We start from the raw sequence: 23,119 nt of genomic DNA, 5'->3' as shown, positions 1-23,119 counted from the left end.
ATTTAGCGACATGCAGGAGAATAAGTATGGTCAGTCATACGGTTACCACTCCTGACGCTGGCCCTGGAGGAGAGGGGAAATGCTGCCCCGGGATTCCGTACGAGAGTGACCGCTTTCTCCCGCTTGTTGGCAGCACAGAGATTCGCCTGTCAGGGCTGCTCTTATCAGCGGCAGATAGCCGCTTCCTCCGCTATCGCTACCACAGTGCTGACTGTAGCTGACGGACCCGTGAGTCACGTGTGCGCACCACGTGACTCACCCAGTGTTCCTTTCTGACGTACGTTTCGCAATGCTTGATCACAGGTGATTAGGTCGCCTGTTAGCTGATGTATATAAAGGAAAAATCTTTCCGTTCACAGCTCTAAATAATTAGCTTAATCAGTTTAAATGTCAGTGATTACTTTCACTGTGTGAAGAGTTAGTTAGTGAGTTTTCAAATCACAGGAACAGTTCTATTTCTAAGAGGGAGAAACTAAAAAAGAATATAGAAATAAACGTAAACCCTGAACAGACATTTGATGAGAGTTAATGGAGGTGATACTAATAATGAATTTTAGGTTGAATTAAATTAGGTATATACGTATAGTACTATTGATGAAAATTATTTTAATGTGGTAATGAAAAATTAAATAAGTTTGGTGTAACAGAAACCTATTATAAATCGGAACAAAAGATCTAATAATTAAAAATTAATTGCAATGAGATAATTGCTACTAATAAAAATAATAATAATGAAAATAAAAATTAACTGTGAAAATGATGAAATGAATAAAGTTAATAAAGATGGTTGATTGATTAGAAAAAATGAAATTCTAAAATGAACATTTATTGTAAATTGCGAAATGCTATGTTGAATAAATGGTAGAATGATTGAAAGATCTATAATGAGAAGAAATTCCCATAGATCATATATTGTACTATGGTATTAGATCATTCATAATGTAGTACTGGGAAAGAAAAGAAAATAAATGAAATTGATTGCAACTTAATTATATATTAATATAAAGGGGAACACGCGATGCTTCTATTGTAAGATATTGGACCAAGGGCATATGATTGTATCTGACCCATACATGAGTTTAATTATTAAAACTGAAAAGAGGGGAGAATATGTAATTATTTTCTAGCTGCACATTGTGCAAAATTTGTATAAATTTGTTTAATTGATAAGAAATAAATTAACAATACCTAGGTGATATAGTGGGTGGAGTGAGAGCATGAATAAAAAAGAAGAAGAATGTGACTGTGTTAGAGCAAGGGGATTGTTGGTCTACCTCGGTAAGTGATGTATATGTGAAAAATCGTTGTATACTGTTGCAATGTGTGTGTGATATTTTTGTAGTAACCCCAGTGTGATCATGACCTATCATGGATAACCGTGCTTAATAATGTGTGCAACATGATAAAATGGTGACCTAAAATTAATATAAAAACTTTAGAGAAGAGGAGGGGGAAAGGAATTCCCTAACCAAATAAATTGTAATGAATTGTGCTCTGAAATTAGTGAGATCAGAAGTTACATGACTGGTGACTAATATTAGAATAGATAAATATGTGTATAAGTGAAGGTCTTGAAGGAATAAAAAAAGTGCGTTGTTGATTCTAAAGTATCCTCTTTATGCCAATGATTGTTGTCAAGTGATATACAATTATAAGAGTATATTTGGATCACTTTGGAAGAAAGGCTCCAAAATTAATGTTCTCATTGAGGCCCTCTGGATTGAGAGCCCCAAGTTTAAAGGTCCATTCGCATTCCCTCCGTAATAGGCTGTTAGTAAGATCGCCTCCTCTGTTCCCTAACTTGACTTGTTCAAGGCCATAAATTTTGAAATTCAGCCATGATCCATCATGTTCAAAATGGAAATGGCGTGCAACTGAGGTCAATTTTTTGAATTTAGTCAGATCCCTTGCAGCATTCCTTATTGAGCCAATGTGCTCCAAAATCCGTTGTTTAAACGGTCTGCTTGTCATTCCCACATAGCGTTTATTGCACTCACATGATATGCAATAGACTACGGCTTCTGTATTACAATTGATAAAATGTTGGGATCTTATGTCCTTTCCAAAACGATCCCTGATTGTATCTGTTTGTTTTATCCATTTGCAGGCTTTACAGTGTCCACAGGGGAAAGTTCCCACCGTTTTTGGTTTTGTAGTTGGGACCCGCTTAAAGTGGCTTGAGACCAACTGATCTCTCAAATTACGGGATCTTTTCCAACTCATGGAAACATGAGGGCCTAGTTTTTCGGCTAGGACAGGATCTAATTGGAGAATACCCCAATGTTTTTGAATTGCCTCTTTGGCTTGATGCCATTGGCGACAGAACCTCCCAACAAAGCGTAGGGTGCCTTTCACTTCCGATTTAGATTCCTTTGTTGTAAAAATTAATTTTTCTCTGCTTAAGTGCCGGACACTATTGTGGGCTTTTTTGACAGATGTCTTGCTGTACCCTCTTGCATGAAGCCTTCTTATTAGATCCTTGCTTTGTTCAGAAAAAAGTACATCATCTGAACAGTTCCTCCTCAAACGGAGGAATTCCCCTTTCGGAATATTTTTTAAAGTAGATGGTAGGTGCGAGCTGGCATGGTGTAAAAGTGAATTGGTTGAAGTCTCTTTCCTATATAGCTTGGTAGAGATCATACCTTCCTGGTTTTTATATATCATTAAATCCAAGAAGGGGAGTTCCTGTTGACTGATGTCATGAGTCAAATGTATATTGAGTTGATTATTGTTAAGATGTTCAATGAATAGTAGGAGTAGTTGGATGTCACCTTCCCAGATCATCAAGATATCATCAATGTATCTGATCCACATTATGATATTAGAAGTAAAGTTGTCATTCTGATCCGTAAACACATGTTGCTTCTCCCACCATCCTAGAAAAATGTTAGCATATGTGGGAGCGCATGCTGCTCCCATGGCGGTTCCACGTGTTTGTAAGTAGAACCTGTCATTAAACAGGAAAAAATTATGGTATAATATGAATTGAAGAAGATCAGCTATGAAAGCGTGAAATCCCTCATAGCCCTCTGTTTTCATAAAGTAATTCACTGCCTCTAGACCTATTTTGTGGTCAATGGATGTGTACAATGCTTCCACATCAAGGGAGACTAGGAACTGATTTTCCTCTAATCGTATGCCATGTAGTTTGCGTAGGACATCCGACGTGTCCTGGACATAGGACGGAAGAGACTGAACATGATGTCTAAGATGTATATCTACAAAAATGCTCGCTTTTTCTGTTAGGGCACCAATGCCAGAAACAATTGGCCTCCCAGGTGGTGTAGTTAGATTTTTATGCACTTTTGGGAGCAAATAAAAAGTTGGTATCCGTGGGTATTCATTTAAGAGAAATGCAAATTCATGTGTGGTAATGATGCCATCCTTCAACGCATTGTTGATCTTTTTATTATAGATAGTTCTAAAGTCCTCTAGGGGATTGAAGAGAAGTCTTTTATAGCATGTGGGATTCTCCAATTGCCTGTAGGCTTCCTGTAAATATTTGATTTGAGGCCATAGAACCACATTGCCTCCCTTATCTGATGGCTTTATTATTGTATCATTCCATGATTGTATATCTTGAAAGGCTAATTTTTCTTTTTTTGTTAGATTAGAATTTCGAGGGTATGTGGGTTTTTTTACATGAATTTGATCAAATTCTTTGGATACGGCCTTAATAAAAATCTGTATCTCTGGGCTTGTGTGTTCTGAGGGAAAAAAGGAAGATTTTTTCTTGACTATTGGTCTAGTTGCCACCTCCCATTCCTGGTCCTTAGGCATAGAGGTTTCTTGTTCTAAATCCATCAGTGCCTCAAGGGCTTCTGATTCCAAGATAGCCAGGTTTTCACCTGCTTGGGTTGGAGGGTGATCCTTTTGAGTTCCTGGATTTTGATTATGGAACTTGGTGAGAAGCAATTTTCTGCCAAACAGTTTAAGGTCCTTCTCCCATTCAAATCTATTGAAATTCATGGTTGGAGAGTATGTTAGACCTTTGCCCAAAATAGATAGATGATCATCACTTAATTGATGTTCAGACAAATTAATCACTTTTAATTTGGATGATGGTTCCTCCTCAATGACCATTGAAGAGAGGTGGGCTATTGTCTCTTCCGTGTGTTCCGTATAGGTTGTCTCCTTGATGGAGGGGAATCCCATTGTTGTCGTCGGTATCCCCTTTCGTTTCCTATTGGCCCTCCTTGTTTTCCTTCTTTTTGTCTCCCCCTCTTTCCTTTCGTAAAATCCCCTAAAAAAGAAGGAGAGTTGGAGGAATTGGAATTAAAGTTGTAATTGGAGGCGTTGTGACTTGTCCTATAATTAGTCACTTGTGATCCCTCAGTACCGGATTCCAGGTCCTCGGTCCCTGATGTCTCTGTCTCCGAGGATGAGTAATTATCCGTATTCTTAGGAGGATATGGTTTCCACACTTGTTTATGCCACTTGAATATTTTGCCAGATGCAAAGTCCCTTCTATCTCTTATGAATTTATTCTTTTTCCTGTCCACAATAGTTTGTTCATAGGTTTTAATATCAACCTTATGTTTCTCGAAACAGCGTTGGAATTGTAAATCTTTTTCCCAGGGTTCAAGTTTCTTGCTGAGTTTTTCTAAATCTCGTTCACACCTTTCCAATGTAAGGTTGTTGTGTTTCATCAAAATGTGAATTAGGTCATTTGAGCATTTCAGGAGAGCATTCTCCCATTCACTCTTTAATCCTTCACTTGCTAGTTCGAACGTGGGAAAAACTCTAGGTCTCAATCCCCTAGGAACAATTTTGTTTTTAATATAATTCTCAAGTGTGATGAGATCCCAGTTGGTTCTGACCTGCTTCTGCAGTGTCTGTTTGAGTCGCGTGAATTCTCCCTCCCAACTTATATGAGGTTCCTGATTGTCAATACTGCTAGGAAAAATCTCTTCCAGATTATCACTTGTAGCTCTTTTGAATGTCAGTTCCTGTTTAAGATTGAAACTCATTCTGCTCCCACAATATGTATTTGTGGAAAAGTATAGAAAAGGCAAGTAGCAAATTCTTGAAAGCAAGGAAGATTTCAAGAATAGGTGTAAAGAATCATATAATGTAATCCGTGCTGGCCCTCCGAGAAAGACTGTAACCAGTCTAAGGTACAACGGTAAAAGATGAGGTTTGTGGACGGCCGCACAGGAAAAAACTATGAATACTGACATTACACTAAGTACCAATTTTCACAGTCCAACTTCATAGTTTGATACAATGGACATTGTGGCTTTTTGTGCTGCATCGTTTAATCTTCCTCAGTGTGTATTTGTATGTTTTAGATGCATTTGGTAGTAATTTCACCAAAACTCCCCTTGATTCTTATGAGCTCATAATAATTTCTTCTGACATAGGTAATGGTCAGAGAATGCCTTGAGTAGAATAATTTATCCTTTAATTGGGAGATTACTATCTAGTCCTTTTACAGCTCCATTGTTTCTTGTTCCATACTTTGCTTTGCTATTGCCTTGAGCTACTGTAGCTAAAATGTCTAATACAGTACATTCTCTTTATAGAGCCACCCTTTTATAATGGCAGCTATCTCAACACTTCACTTGTTCACAGCTTTATAGGAAACATTTAGATTCTGAGACTTATATTGACATTATTAAGTATATTACCTCATCTTCATCTTGTTTAATCATACACGTTATAGGGGCGTCACACTGTGGTAACGTTTATGAGTTGGTCACAGATCATGTTTTTTTATATGATGAGGTAACAGGTGCCATTGGGGACTGAGTACATTTCATTTTAGGAAACGGATAACATGGCGGCACAGTGGTTAGCTCTATATAGCATAGTGCTAGATTGCATTCAATTCTTAAATATTCTCTGTAAAGTTATGTGGAATATCTTTAAAAGTCTTTAAATGTAATATTTACCTATGAGGTATTTTTACTGCCTCTAAGTGAATCAGTAATTTAAGAGTAAATTGGAAGAAGGGAGGGTTGTAGGTTGTCTATATTATTGGTTCTTTGATAGGTGTAGATCAGCAATTTCTTACTTTCCTACATAAGTGATCCTTAAGAGTCTGAGGGGCACATTTACTAAGCAGTGATAAGAGTGGAGAAGTGAGCCAGTGGAGAAATTTCCCCATCAACCAATCAGCACTGAAGTAACATCTATAATTTGCATACTATAAAGTGATACAGAGCTGCTGATTGGTTGAGCGGAAAATTTCTCCACTGGCTCACTTCTCCACTCTTATCACTGCTTAGTAAATGTACCCCTGAGAGTTAAAGTGGACGGAGATAAAGTACCAACCAACCAGCTCCTAACTGTCAGTTATCATGCACAGCCTGTAACAAGGCAGTTAGGAGCTGATGGCTGGTACTTTATCTCCATCCACATTCTCTCTCTCCAAGGCTTAGTGTAACACCCCTATTGGTGGGAGATCAGTGAGTGAGTGGATCGTACCTACTATTCTTCTGGAAGACGCTTGCGACTATATCACTAAATGACTCCAGGCCGTTCCCCATCTGGACTTCTCCTACCATAGCAGAGAGACAGAGAATCCCCCAGAACTCCAATACAGTCACCACGCATTAGAACAATGGCCAAGCTGCTCCTGTCATTTTTCAGACACAGCCTGTAACATGGCAGGTAGGTGCTGATTGGCTGGTACTTTATCTCTCTTCACTTTATCTCTCTACAAGGTTTAATAAATAGACCCCAAAGTTTCAGTATCTCAATGTTTTGTACTTAGCTCCTTTCTCTGCTCAATATACAGATGTAGCTGCGTACATCCATTCTGCAGGACAGGCACACGTGCTGCTGCATTCCGCAAGTGTGACTAGGTATGCCAGGCTGCGACTATCCCCCGTCATGTGTTCCTGTGGACGTGCGCGTCATAGTCGCAGGCTGACTAGCCGCACCAGCTGTGCCGCGTATAGGACGCATTGTGGCAAAGCTGAGTGTGGCTACAACTGTATTCCATTTCCACCTCGTTTGCCTAATGAATAAAATTCCCTTACTCCTAGTTACTATATCTAAGCTGATGATACCCAGATTTATCTCTTTATCACTGTGCTCCTCCCTTCTACACCATTTCCCATTAATCATTTCTTGTTTACCATTTCAGCTCAGATATCTGCTAGCATTTTATGTCTACAGCTTTCCATCACATAATAATTCTGTTTCCAAGACTAGTATTTTGGGGGTAATCCTTGACCTCTCCTTCCATTCAACCTCACCTCTAATCAGAGGCAGAACTACCACCAGTGCAACCAGTGCGTTGCACTGGGGCCCGCCTCTGTCCAGGGGCCCAAAGCATGTAATGAGTCAAACTGACTCATTACATGCCGCTGTGCGCTGCGGGCAACCGCTGCCCGCAGTGCACAGCCGCCCAGAGAGGAGAGGAGCAGCGGTACTGGGGAAGGAGGAGGAGGGGGGTGGAGGAGGGAGCCGCAGCAGTGCTTTGTCACTGGTTGAGGCGCTGCTGCTGCCCCTCTGCTTCACTATAGGCTGTCTTCCGAGAACAGCCTATAGTGAAGCAGAGGGGCAGCAGCAGCAGCGCCTCCACCAATAACACAGCGCTGCTGCGGCTCCCTCCTCCACCTCCCTCCTCCTCCTTCTCTCCTGCCCGGGAATCGTCAGAAGCTGCACCGAGGAGCCTGAGCCAGCGGAGACGGTAAGTATAATTCTTCTTTCTTTCTCTTTCTTTCTTTCTTTCTTTCTTTCTTTCTTTCTTTCTTTCTTTCTTTCTTTCTTTCTCTTTCTTTCTTTCTTTCTTTCTTTCTTTCTTGGGACTGTCTGCCGCAATGTGTAAAAATGGGGAATCTTCCTGCCGCAATGTGTAAAAATAGGGAATCTGCCTGCCGCAATGTGTAAAAATGGGGAATCTGCCTGCCGCAATGTGTAAAAAGGGGGACGCTTTCTGCCGTAATGTGTAACAAGGGCACGCTGTCAGCCGTAATGTGTAAAAAGGGGACGCTGTCTGCCGTTATGTGTAAAAAGGGCACGCTGTCTGCCGTTATGTGTAAAAAGTGTACGCTGTCTGCCGCTATGTTTAACAAGGACACGCTATCTGCCGTTATGTGTAAAAAGTGTACGTTGTCTGCCGCTATGTGTAACAAGGGCACGCTGTCTGCCGTTATGTGTAACAAGGGCACGCTGTCTGCCGTTATGTGTAAAAAGGGGACGCTGTCTGCCGTTATGTGTAAAAAGTGCACGCTGTCTGCCGTAATGTGTAAAAAGGGGGACGTTGTCTGCCGTAATGTATAAAAAGGGGACGCTGTCTGCCGTAATGTGTAAAAAGAGGAATCTGTCTGCCGTAAGGTGTAAAAGGGTTTCTACCTGGTGTAGTGGTGCTACTGTGCGGCGTAATTTGAATAATGGAGACTACTACTAATGTTTTATGAATTGGTATTATTTTGTGGCCTCACCCCTTCCACACGAAGCCACGCCACTATGTATTTTTGCGAGCGCCTACGGCGCGCACTGCCCCTGTTTTGCATGCAGGGGTGGGGTTCCGATGCCGTTTCTTGCACACAGTGCTAAAATGTCTAGTTACGGCACTGTTGCTAGGTATCCATTTCTCTGGCCCTGAGCAGGTCCCCCTCACCAGATCCTCTCCAGGGGTGAGGGGGTGGACTTAGATAGGCGGGGGGGCAAAGCATTTTGTCGCACCTGGGCCCACCGCTCGCTAGTTCCGCCACTGCCTCTAATCATTGATCTTTCTGGCACTAGATGTCACCAAGGTCCATCTTTGTTGACTAACCTTTCCTTCAAATGGCTGTCCCCACTGTAGCCAATTATGAATTCCACAGGCAAATGTATATACAGTGCTAACCCCACATCCTCAGCTGCCCTGGTAATACTTGCCCTAGCTATTTTTTTTGCAGTACTACTTAAAATTAAATTAAAAACTTTACCTACAAAGTCATCCAGAATTCTAACCCATCCTTCTTTTGTGAGCTCATCTCAGGGACAGCACAGACAGTGTAATGGTTATCATCACTGCCTCACAGCACTGAGATCATGGGTTCAATTCCCACCATGGCCCTAACTGTGTGGAGTTTGTATATTCTCCCTGTGCTTGTATGGGTTTTCTCTGGGGACTCCGGTTTCCTTCCACAATCCAAAAATATACTGGTAGGTTAATTGGTTCATATCAAGATTAACCCTAGTGTGAATGTGTGTACATGTGGTAGTGAATATGGGTTGTAAGCTCCACTGTGGCAGGGACTGATGTGATTGGTCAAATATTCTCTGTAAAAGCGTTGCGGAATATGTGTGTGCTATATAAATAGTTGGTAATAAAGATATATAGTCTCTCATTAGGCTTGACCCAAAACTTAATGTTCATCCTTTTTTTGGAAAGAGTGATTGCATGACATCACATAATTGATACATAATATGTAAGCTCTTTTAAATGGCATTTTTGCAGCTGCAGAAATGGCCCCTTTAGTTTAGATGCATACTTTGAGGTACATCCAATCAAACAAATCTGCAAACAAGCGAGGCAACAATATCATGTTTCTTTGTGGAGAAAGTGCAGCCTATGTTCTAATGCAATCTAGAAAGATTTCACCTACACAGTATGCTCTGAAGAGCCACCTCTTACTATGACAAAAGTTGATTTAAGAAATATTTAAGTTCCCCAGGGGACTGCTATGGCTTTCTCCCGTGAAATGTTTGCTCAGTGATAAATAGGATTCTTGCACAAAGAGAATCCGACTTAAACTCTTCTTCTCCGCTCTCATCTCCTTTTAAGTATCTCTTTATTCATCTTGATAATTACCTAATCGTAAATTTCTTCAGGGGGTTCATTGCAAAAGAAAATGAAGATCAGAGCCTGGCAATTAAATCAACTTGGAAAAGATCCAAGGCGTTTCACCTGTGATTAATTTAATCCCTTACTTCCGTATCATCAGGTGCCAAAAGATATCTTTGAAACAAAAACCTGTCCGTGGATCGTTAGAGAAATTTGGAAGAAGAAAGAAAAGGCGCTCTATGTTTGTGTGTGTGTTTTTTCTTTTAGATCACAACAGAATGCATGGTAACATAGAAAGGGCATACACAGTATCTTGGGAGGTCATGCAAAATACATGGTATAGGCGGGACTACTGTCAGATTCACTCGCAACTGCTATGTGCTCCAATGAAAGCCATCAATATGTTTTGGCCCAGAGGTTGACCATAGTTGAAAGACATAGCTCAACTGCTTTAGCATACCTCCCAACATGACCCTCTCCAGGAGGAACACAATGCTCTGCTTCTGGACTTTTCTCTTAATTTAAGATTGCTGGCACCTGTGTCGAACAGGTTAATGGATAAGAAAGATGTTTCAGAACAGGTGATGGCAATCATAAATTAGGAGGGAAGTCCAGGAGCAGAGCATTGTGTCCCTCCTGGAGAGGGTCATGTTGGGAGGTATGTCTTTAGGGGGATATGTATCAAAGCTTGGAGAGAGATAAAGTGGAGAGAATTAAAGGCGAAGATGTACTGAGCCTTAGAGAGTGATAATGTGGAGAGAGATAAACTATAGTACTAGCCAATTAGCTCCTAACTGTAATTTTTCAAACACAGCCATTAACATAGCGGTTAGGAGCTGGTTGGTTGGTTCCTAATTTCTCTCCACTTTCTCACTCTCCAAGTTTTAGTACATGTCCCCCAAAGAATTAACCAATCAACTTCACACTGTGTTTTTTCAAATACAGCTTGTCAAAAGACAGACGTTGGTTGGTATTTTATCTCTCTCTAAGTTTTGATAAATCTCTCCCTTAGAGTTCTATGTCACTATTCCACAGTTCTTCCATAATTTGAATATTTGATAATAGATAAAGGGGTCTATTAATGAAGCAGTGAAAAGTGTAGAGAAGTGAGCCAGTGGAGAAGTTACCCATGGTAACCAATCAGCATTGAAGTAACATTTACAATTTGCATGCTATAAAATGATACAGAGCAGCTGATTGGTTGCCATGGTCAACTTCTCCACTGGCTCACTTCTCCGCTCTTTTCACTTCTTCATGAATAGACCCCAAATACACTTGTCTATCTCCTTCTGAACAATGTCAGATTGCAATAGGGAATACCTACATTGGACTGGGCCACTTTCCAATAAGTGTCATGCATTTATGCCAAACATCAAATACAAGGTCAGTGCTAGAGGTTCCTAATGGAGAGTGGAACCTTATTGGCTAAAGGACGATCACTGCTTGGGAAATACTGTCTTGTTTTAGGAAATTATAAGGTCGGTGTTGTTAAAGGGCCCCAAATAAAACAGTAACAAGTTGGGGTTGTGTTAGTACCTTGGTACAAAGAGATCTTTGGAGCTGTTCCTGAGTGCTGTAAGTTCAGGAGATGACCATTGTCTAACTTCCCTGTGTTTGACACATCCGGTAGCTTGCTAGATTGGATAACAAGAGTATTTCCCTAATGTATTATGTCTCTTTAAGATCAGACAAGATTGTGTGTTCCTGATAGACAAAGCGACTTCATAACATCTTATTAAGTATGTTGTCAGTCTGCTCTGTTGCTCGCTGATATCTCCTTGGCATCCTTGAGTTTAATGAAACCTCCTGTTCTCAGCCTCCTCCTGTGTTTGTTAAAGTCTCTTCTGCCTCATCCTCGGAAATGTACACGCTAGAGAGAAATCTCATCAGATCCTATTGACTATCTGTCACTTGGAAGTCTGGCAAGCCACAAGTGTCAAAACACTGCAGGGTGACACCCATCTCCGCTCCTAATTCCAGGTGACAGAGACTGGGAAGCAATTTCACAGGCTGAAGAATGTATCTGCGTGTGTGATATTCCCGGCCCTGAAAGATGCTGAGGTTTACAGCATGACTCAGAAGTCAAAGTCTCCGGTTTAATTACAGCGTATACATCTATGTATAAGGCGGCCAATCTAAGTTACAGTAGGATTTAGAGGACAGTTTATTTTGCCCATCCATGCAGACATTTAATGTTGTTAGCCGCTCAGTGGTTTCTGACAAATACAAAACACAGGCAGCGTTTAAGTGCATTTACAAATATACACAAAGGGAACTGATTCAGCTTCTGACACAAGTGGCGCATCAGTCGCAAAGTTTGGTACTGCACATGTGCCAGACCTTTTCTGTGCATGTGCAGTACGTGTCCTGCATAGTGAGACGCACTACGCCTGCAGACGTCAAGAGAGGGGTGGGGAGAGGGTGGCAGCAGCAGCTGTTTCACAAAACGGAGGTGTATCGCCATTGTTTTGTGGGAGTCATACTTACCTACTTTCAGTATCACCTCTCCGGGAGAAGCCCGGAGAGGAGACAATGCAGGAGACTTCAGGAGGCGGGGCCGGGCAGTGACAGCATAAAGCCCCGCTCCCAGATCGGGAAAATGTTGCTATTTGCGGGTCCGTGGGAAGGGGGCGGGGCTAAAATGATGTAATTTGCATCATTTGAACCCCTTCCCCTCCCCACGGACCCACGAATACGGGAGAGTATGTCTCCATCCTGCCCGCATCACTAGGGTGCGAGCGGGATGCGGGAAACCTACCTACTCTTCCGGGGGTGTGGGGGGCTACCCCAAAAAACGGGAGCCTCCCGCAGCTTCCGGGAGAGTAGGCAAGAATGGTGGGAGTGCTGAAGCCAAGATCTCCGTCTTCCAATGGAGAATTCCTGGCATCTTAGAAGGATCTGCAGTGGGCGGCATGCATGACCTCATGGGTCAGTTTGCCGGCCAATGGTATCGCAGTTTATCCAACGTTGCATCCTAGGAAGCAGCACTGTATCACACATGCATGCAGCAAGTGTCTACTTATACCAGACACCTCCTGCTGCATTACCATAATTGGGCATCACTGCTGCTTCCAAGTAAGTAGCAGCGGTGCTCCTCCCAACCACATCTTAATCAGGCCTAAGATTTGTTAAATTGACAGAAAGACAGATGTACAAATTTTGCACAAGAGAAATATGACGTCCAGGCGTTACAACCTTACCCACACCTAGGGGGCAGAACGTGGATATTCTGCAGGTATCTGCCACTGGTTCAAGCAAAGACGTCGCTCTCCCCCTTTACACCCAGTGCAGCGGGCACAAAAAGGGTGTGGCTTTGTGTGATGGGGCGTGGCTTCATGTAATGGGGCGTGGCAAGCCATAGGGATGGTCATCGTTGTGTTCACCAATCGATGGTGAAACTGTGAGTGGCCATCGATGGTCACTAACTATGCTATGGGAGACCTACCATCGATGGTTTCACTCATCGATGGCCATCCATTTTATGTCTGTGAATGACCCATGGGCCAATCACACAATCACAGACCGGGAACTTGGCTTCACAGGTGCTGACCCCCGTTCTCAGCATGCCGGGGGTCCGGGAGGACCGGGCTGCCCCAGGAAGTGCTCTTGCTGCAGTGCCGGCTCCTGCTTAGTGACAGGAGCCGGGTTGTTGCACTGTAATGTTACAGTGCAGCACCTGGCTCCTGTCACTGAGCAGGATCCGCCACTTTGGTGTCACCCCTTGGCAGGTGACACCCAGGTGCAGGCCGCACCCCCTTCTTCTCATGCTACTGGGTTCAAGCATTTCCTTATCTTTCACTATGACCTGCCTGTTATATCTGTACCTTTCCACAATGAATGGCGATGTACAGTATGCATCACAGTTTGTCAATTAAAAAATATATATTTGTTTGAGAATAATGTAGCTGCTATTTCAGCTGTTCATAGGCAACTGTACCTAATTCTAGACATTTTAATAATGCATTAACTCTACTGCTTTTTAGGTATAAGCAGATGTACCAAACTAAAAAGTGAATCCTGTCTGGCCACCTGAGCTGGCTCATGGGCTCGCCAAGTGTTGGATGGTTAGGTTCTGTCATCTATCAACCTCAGGCTGGTGCCAGGGGAAATCTTTTAGCTTTGTATATAAATACATGGATTTTTTTATTTGCTTTACGGCTTACTGAGCTTGATTATAAAATGTGTGAGAAAAGGAAGGGTTCTCATAGTACTTCAGGTGCTGCATGAATTTTCAGGAAACTTCATGGAGCTTTTAATTATCACCGTTTTTTTTTAACTCGCACTAGATGGGATACGGGCGTTAGGTCGACACAGCTTAGGTCGAAAGTCATTAGGTCGACCACTGAAGGTCGACATGGCCATTAGGTCGGCATATACTAGGTCAACAGGTCAAAAGGTCGACATGAGTTTTTCAAATTTTTTCCTTTTTTTGGACTTTTCATATTTGGCGATCCACGTGGACTACAATTGGGAACGGTAACCTGTGCCAAGCACAGCGGTAGCAGAGCGAGGCACCCTGCCCGAAGCATGGTGAGCGAAGCAAGTCATGCGAGGGGACATGGTGCGCTAATTGGGGTTCCCCGTTACTTTACGAAGAAAACTATACCAAAAAAAGTCCAAAAACCTATGTCGACATTTTGAACTGTTGATCTTGTACATGTCGACCTATTGTCTCTGTCGACCTAATGCATGTCGATCTTCCATGGTCAATCTAATGACTGTCAACCTAAGTTGAGTCAACCCAACAACCTATACCCCACTAGATGATCCGTAGATGCACAGATTCTACCATGAGTCAGGAAACGTACTGGGATTGCTGACACGGCGATTACTCAGGTTACATTGGTAACCCTGTTCCCTGCGGCAATGCGCATGCGCAGGTCCCGTCCTACGCATGTGCGACGAGCCATGCTGATTGACAGGCAGAGGTGTTCATGGCAGCGGGCGGCGACGGAGCATTGCGGGGGCAGTGCAAGGAAAAATAAGAATTTACTTACCGATAATTCTATTTCTCGTAGTCCGTAGTGGATGCTGGGGACTCCGTCAGGACCATGGGGAATAGCGGCTCCGCAGGAGACAGGGCACAAAAATAAAGCTTTAGGATCAGGTGGTGTGTACTGGCTCCTCCCCCTATGACCCTCCTCCAAGCCTCAGTTAGGATACTGTGCCCGGACGAGCGTACACAATAAAGGAGGATATTGAACCCTGGGTAAGACTCATACCAGCCACACCAATCACACCGTATAACTTGTGATCTGAACCCAGTTAACAGTATGACAAACGTAGGAGCCTCTGAACAGACGGCTCACAACAAATAACAACCCGATTTTTTTGTAACAATAACTATGTACAAGTATTGCAGACAATCCGCACTTGGGATGGGCGCCCAGCATCCACTACGGACTACGAGAAATAGAATTATCGGTAAGTAAATTCTTATTTTCTCTAACGTCCTAAGTGGATGCTGGGGACTCCGTCAGGACCATGGGGATTATACCAAAGCTCCCAAACGGGCGGGAGAGTGCGGATGACTCTGCAGCACCGAATGAGAGAACTCAAGGTCCTCCTCAGCCAGGGTATCAAATTTGTAGAATTTTGCAAACGTATTTGTCCCTGACCAAGTAGCAGCTCGGCAGAGTTGTAATGCCGAGACTCCCCGGGCAGCCGCCCAGGATGAGCCCACTTTCCTTGTGGAATGGGCCTTGACAGATTTAGGTTGTGGCAAGCCTGCCACAGAATGTGCAAGTTGAATTGTGCTACAAATCCAACGAGCAATCGTCTGCTTAGAAGCAGGAGCACCCATCTTGTTGGGTGCATACAATATAAGCAGTGAGTCAGACTTTCTGACTCCCGCCGTTCTTGAAATATATATTTTCAATGCCCGGACCACGTCCAACAACTTGGAATCCTCCAACTCGTTAGTAGCCGCAGGCACCACAATAGGCTGGTTCAGGTGAAACGCTGACACCACCTTAGGCAGAAAATGAGGACGCGTCCGCAGTTCTGCCCTGTCCGTATGGAAAATCAGATATGGGCTCTTATATGATAAAGCCGCCAATTCTGATACTCTCCTGGCTGAAGCCAGGGCCAGTAGCATGGTTACTTTCCATGTGAGATACTTCAGCTCCACCGATTTGAGCGGCTCAAACCAATGGGATTTGAGAAAATCCAAGACTACATTAAGATCCCACGGTGCCACTGGGGGCACAACCGGGGGCTGTATATGTAGTACTCCTTTTACAAAAGTCTGGACTTCAGGAACTGAAGCCAATTCTTTCTGGAAGAAAATCGACAGGGCCGAAATTTAAACCTTAATGGACCCCAATTTGAGGCCCATAGACAATCCTGTTTGCAGGAAATGTAGGAATCGACCCAGTTGAAATTCCTCCGTGGGGGCCTTCCTGGCCTCACACCACGCAACATATTTCCTCCAAATGCGGTGATAATGTTGTGCAGTCACCTCCTTCCTGGCCTTTACCAGTGTAGGAATGACCTCTTCCGGAATGCCTTTTTTCCTTTAGAATTCGGCGTTCAACCGCCATGTCGTCAAACGCAGCCGCGGTAAGTCTTGGAATAGACACGGTCCCTGCTGAAGCAGGTCCCGTCTTAGAGGTAGAGGCCACGGATCCTCCGTGAGCATCTCTTGAAGTTCCGGGTACCAAGTTCTTCTTGGCCAATCCGGAGCCACTAGTATCGTTCTTACTCCCTTTTGCCGTATAATTCTCAGTACTTTTGGTATGAGAGGCAGAGGAGGGAACACATACACTGACTGGAACACCCACGGTGTTACCAGAGCGTCCACAGCTATTGCCTGAGGATCTCTTGACCTGGCGCAATACCTGTCCAGTTTTTTGTTGAGGCGGGACGCCATCATATCCACCATTGGTTTTTCCCAACGGTTCACAATCATGTGGAAGACTTCTGGATGAAGTCCCCACTCTCCCGGGTGTAAATCGTGTCTGCTGAGGAAGTCTGCTTCCCAGTTGTCCACTCCCGGAATGAATACTGCTGACAGTGCTATCATCACATGATCTTCCGCCCAGCGAAGAATCCTTGCAGCTTCTGCCATTGCTGTCCTGCTTCTTGTGCCGCCCTGTCTGTTTACGTGGGCGACTGCCGTGATGTTGTCCGACTGGATCAACACCGGCTGACCCTGAAGCAGGGGTTTTGCCAGACTTAGAGCATTGTAAATCGCTCTTAGCTCCAGTATATTTATGTGAAGAGACATCTCCAGGCTTGACCATACTCCCTGGAAGTTTCTTCCTTGTGTGACCGCTCCCCAGCCTCTCAGACTGGCATCCGTGGTCACCAGGACCCAGTCCTGTATGCCGAATCTGCGGCCCTCTAACAGATGAGCACTCTGCAACCACCACAGAAGAGACACCCTTGTCCGTGGCGATAAGGTTATCCGCTGATGCATCTGCAGATGCGATCCGGACCATTTGTCCAGCAGATCCCACTGAAAAGTTCGTGCGTGGAATCTGCCGAATGGAATCGCTTCGTAAGAAGCCACCATCTTTCCCAGGACTCTTGTGCATTGATGCACAGACACTGTCCCTGGTTTTAGGAGGTTCCTGACAAGTTCGGATAACTCCCTGGCTTTCTCCTCCGGAAGAAACACCTTTTTCTGAACCGTGTCCAGAATCATTCCCAGGAATAGCAGACGTGTCGTCGGGGTCAACTGAGATTTTGGAAAATTCAGAATCCACCCGTGTTGTAGCAGCACTAGTTGGGTTAGTGCTACTCCGTCTTCCAGCTGTTCTCTGGATCTTGCCCTTATCAGGAGATCGTCCAAGTAAGGGATAATTAATACGCCTCTTCTTCGTAGAAGGATCATCATTTCGGCCATTACCTTGGTAAAGACCCGAGGTGCCGTGGACAATCCAAACGGCAGCGTCTGAAACTGATAATGACAGTTTTGCACCACGAACCTGAGGTACCCTTGATGTGAAGGGCAAATTGGGACATGCAGGTAAGCGTCCTTTATGTCCAGGGACACCATAAAGTCCCCTTCTTCCAGATTCGCTATCACTGCTCTGAGTGACTCCATCTTGAACTTGAATTTTTGTATGTACAGGTTCAAAGATTTGAGATTTAGAATAGGTCTTACCGAGCCGTCCGGCTTCGGTACCACAAATAGCGTGGAGTAATACCCCTTTCCCTGTTGTAGGAGGGGTACCTTGACTATCACCTGCTGAGCAAACAGCTTGTGAATGGCTTCCAATACCGTCGCCCTGTCTGAGGGAGACGTTGGCAAAGCAGACTTTAGGAACCGGCGAGGGGGAGACTTCTCGAATTCCAACCTGTAACCCTGAGATACTACCTGCAGAATCCAGGGGTCCACCTGTGAGCAAGCCCACTGTGCGCTGAAATTCTTGAGTCGACCCCCCACCGTTCCTGAGTCCGCTTGTAAGGCCCCAGCGTCATGCTGAGGGCTTTGCAGAACCCTGGGAGGGCTTCTGTTCCTGGGCAGGGGCTGCTTGCTGCCCTCTCTTACCCCTTCCTCTGCCCCGAGGCAGATATGACTGTCCTTTTGTCCGCTTGTTCTTATAGGAACGAAAGGACTGCGGCTGAAAAGACGGTGTCTTTTTCTGTTGGGAGGGGGTCTGAGGTAAAAAAGTGGATTTTCCGGCAGTTGCCGTAGCCACCAGATCCGATAGACCGACGCCAAATAATTCCTCCCCTTTATACGGCAATACTTCCATATGTCGTTTGGAATCCGCATCACCTGACCACTGTCGCGTCCATAAACTCCTTCTGGCAGATATGGACATCGCATTTACTCTCGATGCCAGAGTGCAAATATCTCTCTGCGCATCTCGCATATAAAGGAAAGCATCCTTTAATTGCTCTATAGTCAATAAAATACTGTCCCTATCCAGGGTATCAATATTTTCAGTCAGGGAATCCAACCAGACGACCCCAGCACTGCACATCCAGGCTGAGGCGATGGCTGGTCGCAGTATAACACCAGTATGTGTGTATATACTTTTTAAGGTAGTTTCCAGCCTCCTATCTGCTGGATCCTTGAGGGCGGCCGTATCAGGAGACGGTAACGCCACTTGTTTTGATAAGCGTGTGAGCGCCTTATCCACCCTAGGGGGTGTTTCCCAGCGCGCCCTAACCTCTGGCGGGAAAGGGTATAATGCTAATAACTTTTTTGAAATTAGAATTTTTCTATCTGGGTTAACCCACGCTTCATCACATACATCATTTAATTCCTCTGATTCAGGAAAAACTACAGGTAGTTTTTTCACCCCCCACATAATACCCCTTTTTGTGGTACTTGTAGTATCAGAGATATGCAAAGCCTCCTTCATTGCCGTGATCATATAACGTGTGGCCCTACTTGAAAATACGTTTGTTTCATCACCGTCGACACTAGATTCAGTGTCTGTGTCTGGGTCTGTGTCGACCGACTGAGGTAAAGGGCGCTTTACAGCCCCTGACGGTGTCTGAGACGCCTGGGCAGGTACTAACTGGTTTGCCGGCCGTCTCATGTCGTCAACTGATTTTTGTAATGTGCTGACATTATCACGTAATTCCATAAACAAAGCCATCCATTCCGGTGTCGACTCCCTGGGGGGTGACATCACCATTATCGGCAATTGCTCTGCCTCCACGCCAACATCGTCCTCATACATGTCGACACACATGTACCGACACACAGCAGACACACAGGGAATGCTCTTATCGAAGACAGGACCCCACTAGCCCTTTGGGGAGACAGAGGGAGAGTTTGCCAGCACACACCCAAGCGCTATAATATATATGGGAACAACCCTATATAAGTGTTGTTCCTTATAGCCGCTTAAATATATAAAAATATCGCCAAAATATGCCCCCCCTCTCTGTTTTACCCTGTTTCTGTAGTGCAGTGCAGGGGAGAGTCCTGGGAGCCTTCCTCACAGCGGAGCTGAGCAGGAAAATGGCGCTGTGTGCTGAGGAGAATAAGCCCCGCCCCCTATTCCGGCGGGCTTTTCTCCCGGAGTTTTAGACATTTGGCATGGGTTAAATACATACATATAGCCTCAATGGCTATATGTGATGTATTCTTTTGCCATAAAAGGTAATATATATTGCTGCCCAGGGCGCCCCCAGCAGCGCCCTGCACCCTCCGTGACCGCTTGGTGTGAAGTGTGTGACAACAATGGCGCACAGCTGCAGTGCTGTGCGCTACCTTCATGAAGACTGAAGAGCCTTCTGCCGCCTGTTTCCGGACCTTCAATCTTCAGCATCTGTAAGGGGGGTCGGCGGCGCGGCTCCGGGACGAACCCCAGGGTGAGACCTGTGTTCCGACTCCCTCTGGAGCTAATGGTGTCCAGTACCCTAAGAATCCAATCCATCCTGCACGCAGGTGAGTTGAAATTCTCTCCCCTAAGTCCCTCGTTGCAGTGAGCCTGTTGCCAGCAGGACTCACTGAAAATAAAAAACCTAAAAAAAACTTTTTCTAAGCAGCTCTTTAGGAGAGCCACCTAGATTGCACCCTGCTCGGACGGGCACAAAAACCTAACTGAGGCTTGGAGGAGGGTCATAGGGGGAGGAGCCAGTACACACCACCTGATCCTAAAGCTTTATTTTTGTGCCCTGTCTCCTGCGGAGCCGCTATTCCCCATGGTCCTGACGGAGTCCCCAGCATCCACTTAGGACTACGAGAAATGGGGGCGGATCAGCGGTGTGACGTCACATGCAGCTGCTCCGATATAATAAAATGGCGACGGATCTCCTTAATATGCAGTCTAGCTATGGTTGCAGGGGGTCATCCACAGTTGCTGTGTCCGCAATTAAATTGTGATCGCAGCCACTGGGCAGGCCATTCTGCATGCTGGGCGGCCTTGCCCTGCGATGGGCAGCCCCCAGCATATGAATGAAAGATTTGCAGATTTTGCTTTTTAGCAAAATCTGCAATTCGTACTGAATAACCCTCACAGTCTTGCTTCCAGTTGGGTAGAGGTCAGAGCCGACATTGTTAAAGCTGAATGAGCATAGAGCAAGGACATACTGCTTATATAAAGAACTGCAAGTTTGCCTGTCTAAAGTTGTTATCCAAACTGCAGTGCACAGTAATATCAGAGAGCGGCTATAGCATCTTGGTTGGGTTATAATAAACTATTCCTCTTTAATGTTATGGAGGTTTAGAAATGTAGTGGTAGCTAAAACTAAGCTGACTTTAAAGATACTAATAGATATTATTCCAGATTTGTCAGTAACAAGCTAACAGCACCATCATGCAGTATGTTACAGAATATTCACTTGTAGCGCATTGGATTTTTTGAGTTCAAAGTGTGGTCTGAATGCTATATCATACCTCCCAACTGTCCCAATTTTTGCGGGACAGTCCCGTTTTTTTGGGACTGTCCCGCTGTCCCACCTGCGGGCCGCAGTGTCCCGCGGTGGTGAGGGGGCTGCAGTTGGGAGGCTTCTGTCACTGCTGCTCTGGCACTTTCTCGTCATTTGATCCCTCAAATGAAGATGAAACATCTACACTCTTCTCGTCCTCCTACCCTACTCTACTCTCCCATCCTACTACCTCTACTCTTTTTTTTTTTTTTTTTTTTTCAATATATGTTTATTAAGTTTTACATAACAAGCATGGAAAACAGAGAAAATCAGCAGTATACAAAGACATACATCAATCAAAATGAACATCGTCAGAGAGACATAGAGCGTATTTATAAAAAACAATACCAAAAATATTGTCTCAAATAGATCAATCAACATATTAACCAATAGAAACACATGCTGCTGAGGCAACATCAAGCTTCAGTAAACAAATATATCATAAATGCAAAAAGACAGAAATAGCTAAAGAGGCAAGAGAGAGAATGTAGAGAGACAAGAAAGGGGGGATTAGGAGGGAATAGGGGAGCGTGGCACGCCATCAATCCATATAAGAAAAAAGAGGAAAAAGAGTTCCACCTATGAGGCAATGGACCATTAAGATCCAAGTGAAAGGTCCTGAAAAAAGAAAACCCAAATAAAGAGATAACTATATAAGCGTGGGCATCAGGTCACATGGTATGACTGAGAGGATTTGAAGTCAAGCCAGGGGTACCATGTAGCTATAAAACTATGGTGGTTTACAGGCGTCAACCATAATTCCTCCATCGACATATACATGTCAATCCTAGTAAACCACTCTTTCATGGTAGGCGGGGAAGTACATCACCAGCGAACCAGGATCACCGCCTTGGCTGCACTATTGAGAAACTTTAGGAGGGACTTCTTTTATGCGGCTATAGGGCCAGGAAATATGTTAAGGAGCAAATAAGCGGGTTCAGAAGGGCTATTCAACCCTACTATAGTACTAGTAGAGAGTGATATAACTACGGTCCGTAAAGGGCATGAAGTCCCACCAGATATGGATCGGGGAGCCTATACCATTGTTACACCTCCAACACTGGTCTGGTACTCCAGAAAACATTTTGGTTAACGTCTGGGGGCATCTATACCATCGTGTTAGGACCTTAAAGTGAGTTTCAATTACAGAGTAGCTAATCGAGCTAGCAAAAGTGGCCTGGAAACATTTATTCCAGTCCTCCCCTGCCAAGTCGATTTGCAAGTCTAGTCCCCAATCCCTCGTGTATTTAGGGAGATCTGGAAACCTGTTTTCAATTAAAAGCCTATAGCATTTGGACAGAAAGTGTGCTGGACGGGAAGGTCCCACACACATATTCTCGAAAATTGTCAAGGGTCTAGTGGGCCTGAGCGAACTGGGCCTCCCATAACAAAATGCTTCAATTGAAGGTATCTCCAAATCTCTACTGGTGGTAGATCCCATTTTGCCTGCAAGAGAGGAAAGGGAATCAACTCCCCGTTTTCCATCAGTTGGCTGACATGTAGAACCCCATTTAATTTCCAGGAATCAAAGCTACGACCTGAAATACCCGCAAGAAAATCAGAGGACCTCCGCCTTTTCTATAAGAACCCACTGCCTAATATCATCATTACGTGACTATTCCATTCTATGGAGAATAATTGCATCATAGTACAAGGGAAAATGAAGTACAGTAGCTGGAGACCCCCCATATGTTTACGTCTAAAAAGAATGTCATGTCGGAAAGGCGGTCTCTTATTACCCCATACAAATTCCCTAACTGCATTATGCAATGCTTTAAACCAAGACTTCGGGACATGGATTGGGAGTGTCTGGAGAAAATAGAGCACCCTGGGCAAAACATTCATTTTAATCACGCTAAGTCTGCCTAGCCAAGATAGTCTTTTGTTACCCCAATCTCAAAATTCAGAGCGGAGTGTAATGAGCAATTTTTTTAAATTCTCGTCAAAAAGGCGCGTCAGATCAATGTGGATAGTGACATCCAGGTACTTAATGCTAGTAGGATGCCAGGCAAATGGGAAAGATTTAATAAGACCTTCTAATGATTGAGAAGA

This window comes from Pseudophryne corroboree, chromosome 6 (genome assembly GCF_028390025.1).
Source record: "Pseudophryne corroboree isolate aPseCor3 chromosome 6, aPseCor3.hap2, whole genome shotgun sequence".
NCBI lineage: Eukaryota > Metazoa > Chordata > Amphibia > Anura > Myobatrachidae > Pseudophryne > Pseudophryne corroboree.
Note: the sequence above shows the minus strand (reverse complement) of the source record.